This window comes from Dendropsophus ebraccatus, chromosome 1 (assembly GCF_027789765.1).
Source record: "Dendropsophus ebraccatus isolate aDenEbr1 chromosome 1, aDenEbr1.pat, whole genome shotgun sequence".
NCBI classification, from domain to species: domain Eukaryota; kingdom Metazoa; phylum Chordata; class Amphibia; order Anura; family Hylidae; genus Dendropsophus; species Dendropsophus ebraccatus.
In genome coordinates this window covers 150,378,275-150,396,639 of record NC_091454.1, presented here as the reverse complement: position 1 = coordinate 150,396,639, position 18,365 = coordinate 150,378,275, and positions in this window count along the sequence as shown.

Genomic DNA, 18,365 nt, shown 5'->3' with positions numbered 1-18,365 from the left:
TGGTGGTGTTAGGCAGTATGTGGCGGTGTTATTTGTTGCTTGTTATCTGGTACTGTGTTTTAATGGATTTAGTATACTGGATTTGGCCAGTAACAATATGATGGTCATGGAAGTGGTTGTGATGTGGTGGTAATATTTGTCCCTTGTATACTGTTATTATTGGTAATATTGGTCTCAGTATACAGGGTTTGGTTAGTAACTGTATGCCGGTAATATGTATGGTGATAATATTTCCCATATACTGGTATTATTGGTAATATCTGTCTTGAGATTATATACAGTATATATATATATATATATATATATCAATAGCATCGCTTGGTCGAGGAAGGGAGGCCCATGTTGACCTCTTGCACCAGGGCCCAAGAGACATTAGCTACGCCCCTGGGTCGAATACTTATGCGCAGGAAAGTTGTATGTTCTGGCATGCCTCCTTGCTTATCCTCTCCCGCCACCCCTCTTTGACACTTGGCTGAGAAATAAAATCCAGATTTTTTCAGGCAACCACTATCAGCTCCAGGAAAGGTACAATTTGATTTTTATACCATAACAGCTATCCAGCAGTATCTGTAGCTCTTAGCAGCAATAGAACTGACAGATTCCCTTTAATTTTTTGTGGCATAGTAAACAATATTTTGCACCTTGAGGCTAGGTTCACACTATGTAACTGTGCGGCTGTATTTTTTATGCGGCTGTAAATGTGCGGATGAAATTACGGCCGTGGGAAAAAATAGACATGCGGCTCAAAACATACGGTCATTTACTTGGAAATCTGGTTCAACTAAAAATAACAAATAAAATCTTAAGAAAGTGATGCAAACACCTCTGGATGCATCTGGGAAAGCAGGGAACACAGTTTACATGAATTGCTATTACCGGGGTTTGCGATCCTCTGCACTAATGCCGATGTCTCTCATGGTTAATCTATTAAAATAATAAAACACATTTTCGTTGTAATAAAGTCCCTTTCGTTGTTCAATAATTAAATTTAAACTAATCCATCATTGTGCAATTAAATATACTGTTAAAATAAATATATATATATAAATAAATGTATATTTATATATATAATTATTTTTTGACAGTATATTTAATTGCACAATGATGGATTCGTTAGAATTAAATTATTGAACAACGATACTGAATTTATTTCAACGAAAATGTGTTTTATTAATTAAATATTAATTAGTACAGGAAGCTCCATAAGCCGTTAATTCATATTGCCGGCAAAAGAGCATTCTGTACTAATCATCACTTTACTTTAATGAAAACATCAAATGATTCTTCTAATTATGTTATCACAATAGCATTATTAGAAGAAACATTTAGAATTATATGTGCGCTCAGCTGATTGGCTGATCGGCTGAGCGCACATATAATTAGCGGGTCCGCAGTACAGTGACTTCATTGTGCTGCGGACCAGCGAAGAGGACACATCGGGGTGAGTATAGAGCTCTCCCCACCCCCTCCCCAGCACTGCACCCCTCCCAGCAAGGAAGGGGGGGTCAGTTAACCCCTTCCTTGCTGGGATGGGTGCAGTCTGACATCAGTCTGGCCCCCAAGGGGTTAAGGGGGATGCAATACATCCTCCCTTAACCCCTTGGGGGCCAGACTGTAAGCAGCGATCTGTAAAGATGCTGCATACTGTAAGGTGCACAACACCGCTCACAATGATGGGTGTTGTGCTCCTGTTTGTGTGTTTTTTGTGTGTTTCTCCCTTTTTGTTTTTCAGATATTGGTATCCTGGGGATTATGTCGGATTCCGTGGACTACGTCGATGACCAGCGGTTTTTTGTTGTTTTTTTTAAATAAAATGGTCAATGAGGGGTGTGGGGGTGTTTTTATTTGAATAAAAAAATTTTTTAACTTGTGTCTTCTCTTTATTTCTTTACTTTATAGACTTAGTAGTGGAAGCCGTCTAATAGACGGAATCCATTACTAAGTCGGGGCCTAGTGTTAGCCGGTATAAAATGGCTAACACTAACCCCCCATTATTACCCCAGTACCCAATGCCACCAGGGGTACTGGGAAGAGCCGGGTGCCAGTGGTCCCGGAGCGTCAAAATTGGCACTCCTGGACCGGGCGGCAGCAGGCTGGTAAGATTTAGGCTGGGGAGGGCCTAAACCAATGGCTCTTCCCACCCTGGTGTTACCAGGCTGCTGTCAGTTGGTTTTTAACCCGGCTGGTTATAAAAATAGGGGGGACCCTATGCGTTTTTTTTTTATTATTTATTTATTTAAAAAAAAAACACGCATAGGGTCCCCCCTATTTTTATAACCAGCCGGGTTAAAAACCAAACGACAGCAGCCTGGTAACACCAGGGTGGGAAGAGCCATTGGTTTAGGCCCTCCCCAGCCTAAATCTTACCAGCCTGCTGCCGCCCGGTCCAGGAGCGCCAATTTTGACGCTCCGGGACCACTGGCACCCGGCTCTTCCCAGTACCCCTGGTGGCATTGGGTACTGGGGTAATAATTGGGGGTTAGTGTTAGCCATTTTATACCGGCTAACACTAGGCCCCGACTTAGTAATGGATTCCGTCTATTAGACGGCTTCCACTACTAAGTCTATAAAGTAAAGAAAAAAAGAGAAGACACAAGTTAAAAAAATTTTTTATTCAAATAAAAACACCCCCACACCCCTCATTGACCATTTTATTTAAAAAAAACAACAAAAAACCGCTGGTCATCGACGTAGTCCACGGAATCCGACGTAATCCCCAGGATACCGATATCTGAAAAACAAAAAGGGAGAAACACACAAAAAACACACAAACAGGAGCACAACACCCATCATTGTGAGCGGTGTTGTGCACCTTACAGTATGCAGCATCTTTACAGATTTCTGCTTACAGTCTGGCCCCCAAGGGGTTAAGGGAGGATGTATTGCATCCCCCTTAACCCCTTGGGGGCCAGACTGATGTCAGACTGCACCCATCCCAGCAAGGAAGGGGTTAACTGACCCCCCCTTCCTTGCTGGGAGGGGTGCAGTGCTGGGAAGGGGGTGGGGAGAGCTCTATACTCACCCCGATGTGGCCATTTTCGCTGGTCCGCAGCACAATGAAGTCACTGGACTGCGGACCGGCTCTTTATATGTGCGCTCAGCCGATCAGCCAATCAGCTGAGCGCACATATAATTCTAAATGTTTCTTCTAATAATGCTATTGTGATAACATAATTAAAAGAAACATTTGATGTTTTCATTAAAGTAAAGTGATGCTTAGTACAGAAAGCTCTTTTGCCGGCAATATGAATTAACGGCTTATGGAGCTTCCTGTACTAATTAATATTTAATTAATAAAACACATTTTCGATTAAATAAATTCAGTTTCGTTGGTCAATAATTTAATTCTAACGAATCCATCATTGTGCAATTAAATATACAGTCTAAAAATATATATATAAATATACATTTATTTATATATATATTTATTTTAACAGTATATTTAATTGCAAAATGATGGATTAGTTTAAATTTAATTATTGAACAACGAAAGGCACTTTATTACAACGAAAATGTGTTTTATTATTTTAATAGATTAACCATGAGAGACATCGGCATTAGTGCAGAGGATCGCAAACCCCGGTAATAACAATTCATGTAAACTGTGTTCCCTGCTTTCCCAGATGCATCCAGAGGTGTTTGCATCACTTTCTTAAGATTTTATTTGTTATTTTTAGTTGAACCAGATTTCCAAGTAAATGACCGTATGTTTTGAGCCGCATGTCTATTTTTTCCCACGGCCGTAATTTCATCCGCACATTTACAGCCGCATAAAAAATACAGCCGCACAGTTACATAGTGTGAACCCAGCCTCAAAGTGGTAGATGTGTAAAATCGTATAAACCCCCCAAAAATCTATTCTAGGTTGTAATGCAGCAAAACAGGAAAAAACCCAAGGCACTTGCTAGAGTTACAGGTACGGGGTCACACTGCTGCATCCATATTACAGTTGATTTAGCAAACACTATATCATAAATACTGAAATACTGATATCTAAGCCTAATGAAAGTGTTTCCACTTCAATGAAAATCTCATGGTCTCCAAATAGGCTAGCTCTTCTTCAGTGAAAATTGCATGAATGTAAAACTATTGCTACTTGGCCTTTTAAAAGCAGACCTTGACAGTTTCCTCATCCTACTTACCCTATGTGCTGTGATAAGCATTTAAACGTATGCTGGAACTGATAAATCATTGTTTAGCAATGTCTAAAAGGGCCAGTAAATGGTATGAAATTGCAGCAGTGAACTAAATGGTTATTTGATAATGAATGAAATTGTTTGAAAATACTGTTAAAATGTCAAGTTCTTACATGCAGGCTATTACTCAGAAGGGGAATGCAAACACAGAAACAGCGCTGACATCATAAATATACTGCTACAAGTGCATTTATTTGAACAGAGTAAATTGTACGTGCCTGATGCAGAGCCTTATAAATTGATACCTGAAATAATTTAAATCTGTGAATGTAATTGCATTGGTTTAACTTATTTAACTCTCTTTACAATATAATTTATAGAAGGAAATGTAAGTAAAGATAGAAATGATGATAAATCCATAAAATTCCAAGGAAATAGGAATTGTTTTCCAGTGTAATTATATTGTCATATAAAATTATTATTCAAATGTACAAACAGGACAGTGAATATACATTAAGTCCATTAGCACAGACACAGCTATCTTTTGTAGTGCCATTTTACCCATCAATGTAACGGCATATGTTACAAGCGGTTTTTATTACATTTTATTTATAAGTCGTTTTAATTTCTGTAACATTTAGAACATCCATTTTTTTCTAATGTATTTTTTAGATCCTATAAAAACACCACCATTCAAAATGCCTTGTGTGTAGTGCTTTTCATATTCTCTTATAGTTTAAAGCAGTGGTGGGAAAGGTACAGCCCTCATGCTATTGCAAAGCATTGTGGGCATTGTTTCTTATAGTAAAGTTCAGTGCCCTTAAAGTAAATACTACACACAACCTGCAAATGTGTGTGTTACGTGTTACTGTTTTTGTTACAGGGGTATTCCACCCAAGAGCTAAAAAAATGAAATGCTTCCAAACCTAGCTGGTCCCTTTGAGTATTTTGAGCCTTCTCCTGTCTTTCTACCTGCTGCTGTTTCTGAGCTACACATTTTTCTAAAAGCTGATCTACATCCAAGATGGCACTATCTCAGAAAGTACATTTCCCATCATGCATTGCACCTCAGAACCAGCTGCCAAGCATCTTCCTCATCTTGTAGTATCTGCCCATTGCTGACTCAACCTCCTTCTGCTTTAGGCTGGGTTCACACTATGTATATTTCAGTCAGTACTGTGGTCCTCATATTGCAACCAAAACCAGGAGTGGTTTAAAAACACAGAAAGGATCTGTTCACACAATGTTGAAATTGAGTGTATGGCCGCCATTTAACAGTAAATAAAGGCCATTATTTTAATACAACAGCCGTTGTTTTAAAATACAGCAAATACTTGCGATTAAATGGCGGCCATCCACTCAATTTTAACATTGTGTGAACAGATCCTTTCTGTGTTTTTAATCCACTCCTGGTTTTGGTCCAATATGAGGACCACAATACTGACTGAAATATACGTAGTGTGAACCCAGCCTTACACTGTAAAAAATATATATCAATCTATCTGTTATCCACAACCACTCTTATGGTATGGCAGTGTGGGGTATTGTAAGGTCTTTGAGATACTGAGGAAATGGGAAGGGGGGGGTACTCTTGTCCCTTAATCCTCTCTATAGCACACTTCAGATGTGGTTTGTAAATCTACATATCTACCAAATTCAGATGTGGCTGGTAAATCTAGAATAACAGAGTTTAACCCCTTAAGGTCCAAGCCAATTTTCGTTTTTGCGCTTTTGCTTTTTCCATTTTATGTTTAAAAGTCCATAGCGCTTGCATTTTTTCACCTAGAGACGTATATGAGCACTTATTTTTTGCGAAACCAATTGTACTTTGCAATTACAGGCATAATTTTTCCATAAAATATGTTGTGAAACCGGAAAAAAATCATTTGCGCTGTCAAATTGAAAAAAAAACGAATTTGTTTTGATTTCGGGGAGTTTTGCATTTACGCCGTTCGCCCTATGGTAAAACTGACTTGTTATTCATGTTCCTCAAGTCGTTACGATTACTATGATATATAACATGTATAACTTATATTGTATCGGATGGCCTGTAAAAAATTCAAACCATTGTTAACAAATATATGTCACTTAAAATCGCTCCATTCCCAGGCTTATAGCGCTTTTATCCTTTGGTCTATGGGGCTGTGTGAGGTGTCAGTTTTTGCGCCATGATGCGTTCTTTCTACCGGTACCTTGATTGCGCATATACGACTTTTTGATCGCTTTTTATTACATTTTTTCTGGATTTGATGCGACCAAAAATGCGCAATTTTGCACGCCGTTTACCGTGCGAGATCAGGAATGCGATTAATTAATAGTTCGGGCGATTACGCGTGCGGCGATACTAAATATGTTTATTTATTTATTTATTTATATTTATAAAATGGGAAAAGGGTAGTGATTTGGACTTTTATTAGGGGAGGGGATTTTTTATTAATAAAAACACTTTTTTACTTTTTTTTTTACATGGACTAGAAGCCCCCCTGGGGGGCTTGTATATACATAGCACTGATCTCTCATAGAGATCAATGCTGTGTATATACACAGCAAAGATCCATGAGATCGGTCATAGATTGCTATGGCCTGCTGCAGGCCATAGCAATCTACTGCCGAGCCGGGATCAGCGTCATTCCGACGCTGAGGCCCGGCACGGCCAGAAGAACGGATCTCCCCCCCGCAATCGCATCGCGGGGGGGAGATCCGTGCCACTAGACACCAGGGATGTTGTGCATAAAGCACTTCAATGCAGCTGTCAGGTTTGACAGCTGCATTGAAGTGCTTAATTAGCCGGCGCGGCAACGGGACCCGCGCCGGCTAACAGAGGCACTGCCCGGCTGCACGTGTCAGCCGGGATCAGCGCCGTTCAGAGCGGGGTCCCGGCTCTGAACACCCCCCGCGGCGCCATGACGTATCAGATACGTCATGGGTCGCTAAGGGGTTAAACATACCTGGGATAAACAAATATCTATCCTAAGATAATAAGAATGTAAATACTAAAAGGGCAGACTAGATGGACCCAGTGCTCTTTTTCTGCCAACAATCTTCTATGTTTCTATGTTTCATGAAGTTAAGCAGGCTCCATTGTATTGCAGTTTAACAGGATTTATTCAGGTATGTACAGTAGACTCCAACAGAAAGATACACTACATGAGTGGTGACAATGATGAAATGCTTTCTAGCACCCACACAGTCTGGCTGCTTCTCACAGTGGGATAGGTTTACAGGTACCTGAGTTTCACTAGTGCTATCCTGTAATCCATCTGATTCCCACTGGGCTGAATTTTCTCCCCTTGTGGCAAATCCAGCTCCTGTGCTGTGATCTCTGGCTGCTTTTTTCACATAAATCTGGCTTTCTCTGTTACTATTTCTACCTCACACTCACAAACAGAATCTTGCTTCCTGTTACCTCACAACACACTGACTGGACTCCCTTCCTGATTACTGGTAACTCCCTCACTGCTGGACAACTAGCAATGTTGTGTGTCGGCACTACTGGCATTCTCTAACTGCCAGACAGAGGTAATTAACCCATGATAGTGATAGTCAAGCTTATCCTGTGATACATATCCATCTACATAGATAGTTTAGAAAGAGAGAGAGAGATGAAACAACAGTTTCCTTTCTCCTATATTGCTCTGCAGGCTGTCACTGTTTTGTTGTTTCCCCTTCCCAGGCCAGGTACTCATTGATTGGTGTGATTTCAGTGGTGGGTGGGGTTAGAGATGAGGTCAGCATGCCTGGCAACAGAAGAGTCTGATCATGTGACTTTGGTCTCAGAGGGGAGGGGGAGGACAGAGAAGCCGAAACCATGTGGACCAAGAAGTGAGGATTTTCTGCAGCTTCAGGGTGTGATTCAGGATGTGCTGCAGACAGTCAAAATTCCTGTAAAAGAAACCTATTACTAACAAGCTTAGATTAGGTGTAGGAGTTCAACAGGGTAAAAGTGGAGTACCCCTTTAAAGGTTCCATTGAATTCTAATTAAAGTCTATATACATCTATAAAAGAAATTGCGGCACTCACCACTTTATATGCAGAAAAACATGTGCTTTATTCCGAAACATCCATGAACATTCATGCGTTTACATGTGGGGTAGATGCCAGTGTTACAGCGTGATTCATAGGTGACAGCTGTTTTGTGCTAAACGCACTTCTCCAGACCTGCCTTCACTGATCACGTCACTTCAGAAATAGCTTCAAACTACTCCCCCTTCAATGGTGTAAGCAGCAAGGCTTACAAACCTGTTAACAGAGTATAAAACATAATTAAAAACAATAAATCAGGTATAACTGTATGTGTTATTACAGGAAAACACTATAATCCAATCTGTCACTTAGCCCTAGATTCACTTGGGCGCTAATTTTTAAGATCCATTTAGCCTTGCATTAAACATTTCTGTCTATCTGAACACTGCTCAATCCTCTCTATACCACAGAAGGTAAGTACATTTTGATTCCCTTCATGTTCCTCTTTAACATGCAGGATTGGTCTTGGAGAATCTACCTCTGTTTTTTTGAAGGATCTTATATGGTCCCTAAATATTGTATGAATGGGCCGAATAGTATTGCCTATATAGAAACAGCCACATTCATACAAGACTACACAGAATTTTAGGGGGGCAAATTTGGAACACCATATACAATTGCTGCACCTGAAATTTCCTTTAGGAGTCATTTTTTTCTAGACAAGTCTCTTTCTCCTCATACCTGCGTCTAACAAGTATATCTCTCAAATTTGTATTTCTTTTAAATGTAACAATTATTTTTTCTTGTCCGATATTGTCCAATTCAGAGCTATTCTCTATCAAGTACCAATGTTAAATTAGGGCAATAAATAAATAGCAAGTGTGCACACAGTAGGCGTGCCCATTAAGGGGACATATTTTTGTGAGCAGCAGGCTTTGTGTGTACAGGCTTTCTATATTTATTGAAGCTAATACACACCCCTCTTCCCAGTCCATTTCTTCCAGAGTTTTTAAAAATGTATTTGTGTTATTTACTACTGCAGGAACACTGTCGAGGAGAGGCCTGAGATGCCAATCCACATACAGATGTACTCGGAAACAGATTCTGTCCAGAGACCATAGGTCTCCCGGGAGGAGCTGTTACACTTTTGTGTATCTTTGGGGAAAAAAAAACAACAAAGGTTAGTTGAATTTTGTGAAATCATCTTCTCTGTCATTCTCCTCGACATTGTTCCTTTTTCTACATTTGTTTGTAGCAATGTTCGTAATTGTGACAGATATTTTTGTGTCAGGTTTTCTTGTGCGTTGACGCATTGCCTCATTTACATAATATTCTTACCGCCTTTGTCCACTTTTTTTATTACTATATTTTTTTATTTTTCAACCACTCTAAGGGTGGTATTACACGGAACGATAATCGGCCGAATTGGCCCGATTCGGCCGATTATCGCTCCGTGTAATAAATGCAACGATCAGCCGATGACAACGATCATCGGCTGATCGTTGATAAAGTTTAGAACCTATTTTCGTCGGGCGCCGACCGCGCACCGCTGCGTGTAATAGCGGTGCGTGGCCGACGACTAACGATATACATTACCCATCCACGTTCCAGGGCTGCTCCTGCCGTCCGCTTCTCCCTGCGTCCCGCGCGCGCTCTAGCGTCACAGAGGCCTGTCAGCTGATAGGCCGCTCAGCCAATCACAGGCCGCGGCGGTCCCGGCCTGTGATTGGCTGAGCGGCCTACCAGCTGACAGGCTGCTGTGACGCTAGAGAGCGCGCGGGACCCCCAGGAGAAGCGGACGCAGGAGCAGCCCTGGAACGTGGATGGGTAATGTATGCCAGTTTAGCAAGGGCTGCAAGGACATCGGTAACGATGTCCTTGCAGCTCTTGTCAAACGATTATCGGGCCGTGTAATAGGTCCAGTAAACGAGCAACGATCTAGCAGATCGCTGCTCGTTTACAGGTATTATCGGGCCCTGCTCGGCCCGTGTAATACCACCCTAAGGCAGTTCTTTATTCTTTGTTTAAAGTTACCAGATCTTGGGCGTAACACAGTGCCTTAATGTCTTCCATCACCTTTTGCCGGAAGAGGTATAGATTACTGCCAGATGATATGTATGGGGGAAAATGTTTTATTCCATCCATAAATCCACATCAAATGTTACTATTATATACTCTAATTTACCTCCTAACAATTCTGTCATGACACTGAGCAGTTTTTTCCTCCCTTTAGAGCTTCATTAAACACACTAAACCCCAGTTGACCAATCGCAACTGGTACTTTTTTTTTTTTTAAACTCAGTTTTTTCATAGTACATAATAGGACCAATGAAACTACTACAAAAGAAAAAAATGTTTTCTTTTTATTTCCGATATAGCCCAATGGCAGACAAAATCAGGGAGACTATTAATAAACATTGTTACTTGAGAATGACTATGCACTGGGCAAAATCGGACAAGAAAAAACAATTATTATATTTAAAAGAAATACAAATTTGAAAGATATACAGGGAGAAAAAAGAATTGGCTAGAAAAAATGAATCCTAAAGAGAATTTCAGGTGCGGCAATTGTAATTAGTGTTCCCAAATTGCCCCCTTGAAATTTTTCATTTGAATGATTTCATTTGTTGCCACACAAACTACATAATCTATGTACTCTTTGTACATTTATAAAGGTAGTTACCACTTATCCCTTGGGTCTCTCGATCTGTGCACAAAACAACTGTGTGGCCACAGGAACAGGAACAGGCCACAGCAACAGGAACAGTGGCGTAGCTACTATAGAGGCAGGGTAGGCAGTTGCTATTGGCCGATGCAGGAGGAGAAGGTAAGAGCGTGTGTACTTCTGCTTAACCCCTGATGTACTGCAGTGTGTAAGTGACCCAGTGTTTACTTAAATACGGTAACACAAAAAAAGGTTAACAAGCAGAAGACAGAGATCTCTGCTTCACTGCACTGATAACCCCTGACCTCTGTTCTCCACCTGCCGCAATCAAGTACAAAAGGAAAATGTGCAGAGCTCCGTGCATAGGTCAGGAGTCAGTGCATAAGTAGTAAAACAGATATCTTCTTGTCTTCTGAACATTGGGTCACTTACACACTGCAGTACATATGGGGTTAAGCTGAAGGTAGTCTGCTCCTGCACCGATGTATGTAACTATAAGCTCCTATGGGCCCTTATAGGTAAAAACAGTGAACTGTCATAGCAAGCAGCCATTGGCTCTCTGATCTGCCAGTCACTCTTGTGGCTGCAGCCAGGATTCTGCCTCTGGCCACAAGAGATTTTTTTTGGGCCACATGACAGTATGATATATATATATATATATATATATATATATATATATATATATATACACAGTGCTTTGTGTTGTCCGTAGAGGAGGGGGCCCCTTAAAATTTTTGGCTATGGGGCCCCGTGAATCCTAGCTATGCCCCTGATTGGGAAACAGAACTTTTAACCACTTACCAACCACTGTTGACTTTGAAGCGTTACTTAGACATGTCATTACTGATGGCACATGATCTCACTCCCGAGACCTAATCCAAAGATACAGCTGGATGCCGGGGGGAGGGGGGGGGGCAGAATATCAGAATTGAGGGAAGGAGACTGAATAGATACATAATAACAAGTATGGAATGAATTGTTAGTCTCATCATGGGCAGCAACATATGAAAAGTTATGTTTAACGGGAATACCCCTTAAACCTTTCACTGTTTCCTAATAAAGAGTTAAGATATTGGTTGAAAATCTCTTTAAGACCATCTAAATTGAAACTGATCTGTGCCATTTTTGAAAGCATTATTATGCTAGGAAGATAAGAAACATCCTTATTAAAATGGAAGAAATTATTGAATAGAAACACAGTTAACACGATGATATATAAATTGTGAACGAGAAGCCATTTATGGTTATTTTATATCTATAAATTAAACAAATGGACTTACTCCAGAACTTTATTCTAGGTCTTAAAAAATTATATGCATGTAGTGTGAGCATTACCATTTTTCCAGCACAGGATATTGCTTTGACTAGGGTAATAACTAAGCCTAGAAATGATTGCAATTTAGAAGGGATCATTTATTATCCACCAAATTGGCTTGTTATTTACAGTTCGTATTAAAAATATTGAATATGGAAATGGTTCAACTTTTAAAAAATTAGTAATATTGCTAAATTAAGCTTGAGCTTCATCCAACAACAAGAGACAATCGTTTTTAAAGTGTATGAATGGTTTATAGCTAATGATTATTAAAACTAGAGCAATGAGAGCAGCTTGTGCTGTAAGACAAATGCCTAGATTTGTCATTGTAATGCAGCCTGCTTATATCGTTATTGAATTTTGAATCATGGCTAACTCTTCTCAGATTCTGTTATATTGACCATGAAGGCTTCTTTCAATTCTTACAATGCTGCCATCCAAGATTATCTTTATTTATTTATGATACTTACATGCAGGGTTAAACTGGAGTATCTTGGGGCCACCAGAGGAAATTATTCTTAGGGCCTTCCATATAGCACCAGTATGTGTAAGGTGCAAATATTATGCAGCCCCCATATAAAATTAGACCCCTCTGTTGAACCCCATATAGTAGATAACCCTCTCAGTAACCCTATATAGTATTACCGCCCCCCCCCCCCTCTGTGCCCCTATATATTTTTGGGTCCTCCTCTCTGCCATGATATAATATAACCCCCCTTCCCCCATGCCCTTATATAGTGCATAGGCCCCTTCTATGCATCCTTATATTAGGCACCTATGTGAAGCCACCATATAGCATTATGCACAACTCTGTGTCCCATATAATATTCCTCCCTGTACCTCCGTATAGTTTAGACCCCCACTGAGCAGTCTCCATGTAGTACTGGGCCCCTCTGTGCAGCTGGTCTCTTCTGTGCACCCTCCCCCCCCCCTATATAGTAGATAGCCTTTACTAAGGTTTTCTTTCCCAAATATGATCTCCTCAGTCAGGGCTCATTTGTTGGTCAAATTGGTATTTTTGATTTGGAGTGTTTTACAGTGAATAATCAGCTCACACATATAATTTTGTTGTATTGTTTATTGTTATATTTTCTCTTTAAGAAACAAGAGAAGCAATTTTTGTTATACTTTTAGCACTTTATAAAACTTAAAAGGGTACCTGTCACAATAAAGATCAGTGAAAAACAGCATGCATCATGTTTCCCTGGAGGTGTTCCACACTGGCCAGCATGGAACATATGCAGGGAAACTATTTCTTCTGGTGTCAGCTGCAGTAAAACCTTTATTCCAGCGTCTTAAAACATGATACAAAAATTTGAAAACACAAGACAATGTGTTTCGAGACCATGATCATAGCCATGATTAAGGAACTCTGTCCTGAAACGCGTTGGAGTGTGTTTTTAAATTTTTGTATCATGTTTTAAGAGGCTGGACCAAAAGATTTTCTTTTACTCATCTGGAGTTGTCAATTTGTACAATTTCCGTGATTGCTTTCATCACCTAAGGGCACCCTCTGACCCTCTGCCTGCTACTTACAGGGTAACCAACATCTGAACTGGGTGAACACTGTGCAACAAAGGGTGAGCTGACAAACTGTTTTTCTTTATTCATCTGTCAGCTGCAGTACACTTTAAATAAAATCTTTAAAAATAAAACATAGATTAATTTTAAAAACCCATACATACCTATACCCAAATATACCTCAAACTTTATATGAACGTATATTTTGAAGGGGTATTCTCCCCTCCTAAACTTATTTAATTGTTATATAATGCAAAAGTAATATGTGTTGCAAATTCTTTTCACTGGTAAAATTGCTTACTTTTGCAGCTGTGCCCTCTACTCTGTTCTTGTTGACAGCTTGTTGCCTAAGTGAATAACCACTGCACTCCACAGTGGTGGGGCTGTGATGTCACTTGGTGGCTGGGACCTCGGGAATGCGCTGTGGCTGCTGAGTACTTCTGTATAGCTTTTATGTCTTCCTCTCACAGACAGCAAAGGATTGTCTCTGGAGCCATCTGTGATCTCAGTGGGAGACCCAAAGATTTGGAGCTGATTCAGATAAGGCACCCCCAAACCAGGAAGTGAGAGCAAGGCGCAGTGATGCTGAGCTTTTGCAGCCAACTGAGAAAACCCCTTTAAGGGAATACAGAGAAACTTATTTTCAGTATTTGCAAGTGGTTTTGTGCATATTTATTGGCAAATGAATATTGTGAAGTATCACAGACATATAAATCTGCTTGTCCAACGTTTCAATACAAAGATCCTTGTCAAGGATCCTAGTCAATTTGTGAAATGTCCATGGAGATGTATAAGTTCAATAATGGCAGGCCAGCGGGAGGTCCGCATTTGATGGCATTGACGACGAGGCTTGATCCACTCCATCACATGCGAACCTGCTGCTGGCCCACCATCATTAAAGCGTAACTATAATTTCAGTAGCCAAAAAATGAAATTCCTCAAATAGAAAGCCCATGTGTTACCCTTTAAAAAGAGCCCTAAACTGTGTTGATAGCGTGTACGCTCACTGAGATTTCCCCAGTTGTTTGGCTCAGAAGAATTAATTAATTTTTTGCCTGGCTGAGAGAAAGTGGGCGTGGCCTCCTCCCTCATCTCCTTGGCTGACAGAAAGTGGTCGTGGCCTATCCCTCACCTCCCTGGCTGGCTCCCTCCATTCACTGAGCAGCACCTTAGGAGATGTATCATACATAGCAGGATCAGATACAGCCCTAGCATACAGTATCACAATGTAAGATTAGATACAGAGCCCCAGCAGATGGTATCACACACAGCGGGATTAGATACAGTCATCTGCTCTCATAACACTGTAGGATAATGTCAGCCATGGAGGTGGCGGCACCTGCTGCAGATATCTGATAGTGAATGTTATATGTACTATGGAAGGACTACAGCTGTGTTGTGCTGGGACTTGTAGTCCTCCCCTCAGTGACTCACCCACTCTCCCTCATGCAGTACATTGGAGTGATGGTGGCACTGGATACACTTGTGCCTCCATCCATCTCTTCCCCTGCGCTGCTCCTCACACACAACACCCTCAGCTCTGCTAAGTCACCTCTGTGAGGGGAGGGGGAGAACGCTGCTAGGAGGGGGGAGAAGGTTTTGTTTATGTTTCTCTCTGTGTCAGGGCTGTTATCTGATCCTCCTGTCAGAGTCTGTACACTCAGGACGGATCTCCAGGGAGGGGGCGTGTCCAGCAGGAATGCAGAAATAACTCAGAGGCAAAGAGAGCTCTGAGGGGACTTTTGGCTTTATGTATTTAAAAAACTGTTCATTTTAGGTTACTAATGTATATTGCAAAAAGTTTTATCATGACCTAAGCTAACTAAAACTGAATGGTCAAAATATTTTATAGTTACGCTTTAAGTGTTGGTCGGTAACCTAGACAACAGGCTGTCAACAATGAGAGGGAAAGAGTGGGCATATAAGGAGAAGGAGGAAAGCTTGCCAAGTGAATGTATTTTCACAAGTATTTAACTTGCCTTAAAGTGACACTGTCACCCCCTTTCTGTTTAAGGACTTCTCTACACAGCTATAAAGCTTAAAGGGGTTTTCCAGTGCTACAAAAACATGGCCAATTACAAACCCCACCTGAACTGGAGACAAGTGTCATGTTGTCTCTAGAAGAAAGTGGGCATGTTTTTGTAGCACTGGATAACCCTTTTAACCCCTAGACGACCTAGGAAGGTACCTGTACGCCCTGGCCGCCTGTCACCAGACGACCCTGGGCGTACAGGTATGTCCTGGGTTATGAAGTGCGCCCTGGAGCGCACTTCATAGCAGGTGGGGGATGACTGCAATCAGTAGCTGGGCCCTCACCGTTAAGGACAGGCTGCAGCGATCACGCTGAAGCCCATCATTAACCCCTTAAACACCACAATTGCGATGTTTAAGTGTAAGTGACAGGAGCAGCTCCTGTCACTTACCGATTGGGACACTGCGGGGGTCTTAAACGCTGTGTTGGACCGCCGGAGGTCTCTTACCTTCCTCCGTGTGGTCTGATTGGTGCTCTGCTCATTGAGTCTGCCACAGGTAGGCTCAATGAGCAGAGCGCTTATTACACTGATCAAAGCTATGCCATAGGCATAGCAATGATCAGTGTATTCAATCTAATGATTGCATGTAAAAGTCCCCCAAGGGAAAAAAGGGAAAAATGTTTTTAAAAATACCCCAAAACCCTTCCCCGAATAAAAGTTAAAATCACCCCCCCATCCCATAGTATAAATAAAACATATACAAATAAATAAAGAAACATATTATATACCATAGCGTGTATAATTGTCTGAACGATTAAAATATAACAATCGCCATCCCGTACAGAGAACGGCGTAAATGAAAAGAAGGAAAAAAATGCCAGGATTACAGATTTTTTGTTCTATATATATATATATATATATATATATATATATATATATATATGAATTTTTTTTAATAAAAAGTGATCAAAACGTCCGATCTACTCAAATATGGTATTAACAAAAAGTACAGATCATGGCACAAAAAATGACACCCCATAAAGCCCTGTAGGTGAAAAACTTAAACCATTATAGGAGTCACAATAGGGCCTTTTTATTCATAATTAATTGCAAAAAAAAAAAGGATTTTATAAAAATTTTTTTAAAACATACGAAAATCTGTGTAAACCTGCAAATGGTTGTCTTCAGACTGACCTATAGAATAATGCTATAATCTCGCTTAAATCGTATCATGCATTATGTAGACACGGGAACCCCCCAAAAGTTACAATATTGCATTCTTTTTTTCCAATTTCACCTATTTATATTTTTATAAATAATATTTTGGGGGATATGACATACGTGTTATGGTAGAATGAAAGGTGCTATTACAAAGAACACCTATTCCTGAAAAAAACAAGCCCCCACATGGCCCTGTAGATAGAAAAATGAAAGTACTAGAGCTCTTAGAAAGGGAGGAGGAAAAAACAAAAGCGCAAAAATTAAAATTGGTGTGGTCCACTGGTTCATTTTGGGCTTGGTCCTCTGCAGTTTTTATATCTTACTTAATTGTAGATTTCTTGGTGCATGGTTCAGTAAAAAATGCTTTTTATCCTGTGCCTCCTGGCCAGGGCTTCACGAGCATAGCGCCACTTAGCTCCGCCCACATCGTCATAGACCCCGCCCCTCAATGACATCATTGGTATCTAGGCCCCCACGCCCTCTAGGTAGGCCCATTCCAATGGCCAACAAGGGGGCAGGGCCTAAATGACAACGTCATGGAAGGGGCAGGCTTAACAAACCACCTCACACAGAAAGGGGGTGACAGTGTCGCTTTAAATAGATTTAGTCATGTTAGTTCAGAAGAGAATATTCCTTTAAAGGCCCTGGGCACCTTTGAAAAGCATTTCAATTTCTATTCTTTTTACTTCAACTTGCTAAGTGCTTTCTCTTTTTAATGTTACAAATCCTATATGATTCCTATATGATTCCTATATGCATTTTGTGTGCCTTTTTCTCCATATTAAATTGAAATTGAAAGAAAACAAACTTCATTCTCAGTATCTCTGGCCCACTAGAAACATAACAGCAAGTTAAAGTCTTCTGCTGGTAATTTCACTTTTAATTGACATGGAACAATACAGCAAGACAGTTCTCCCCAGTGCAAATTTTTAAGTTTTGCACACTTAGGGCTATATTAGATGGCCCAACATTTCTATGCTCCGATCTGCTAGATCGGCACTCACCTACTGAGCCCATACATGGCTTGATATCATTAGTGATGTCCATGCAGCCCTTGCTTATTTAATCAAAAATACTTAACTATGCTCCCCTGGTGCCCTGCAGCCTTGCCCCGCTTACGCTTCTAGTGTGGTCTGTTCAGTGACTGGCTGCTCAGCCAATTACTGGACGAGATGGGACACCGAGTGGCCTGTCACTGAAGAAATCGGGCCAAAAGCATCAGCCGTGAGTGGGAAACACTGCAGGCCACCGGGGAAGAATAGGTAAATATGAACCTTTTTTAGCGATGCGCAACCGATGGCCAATGTTTTTTTAACAGTTTTAAACAACAACCATGATCTGCTTTTTGGCTCAATGTTGTCATTATTACACAAAGGAATTATCGGCTTGATCGGGCAGATTATCACTCCTTGTAAGAAGGCCCTTACCTCTGGTGGTCTGAATGAAACCACTAGAGTACTAGATGATAGTAAATACCAAGGTTTAATTGGTGAGCCACTCCCTTGGTACTGATTAATATCAATTGTGTTATGTTCATATATACTCTGTTATTGTATATATTGTTGTTGTA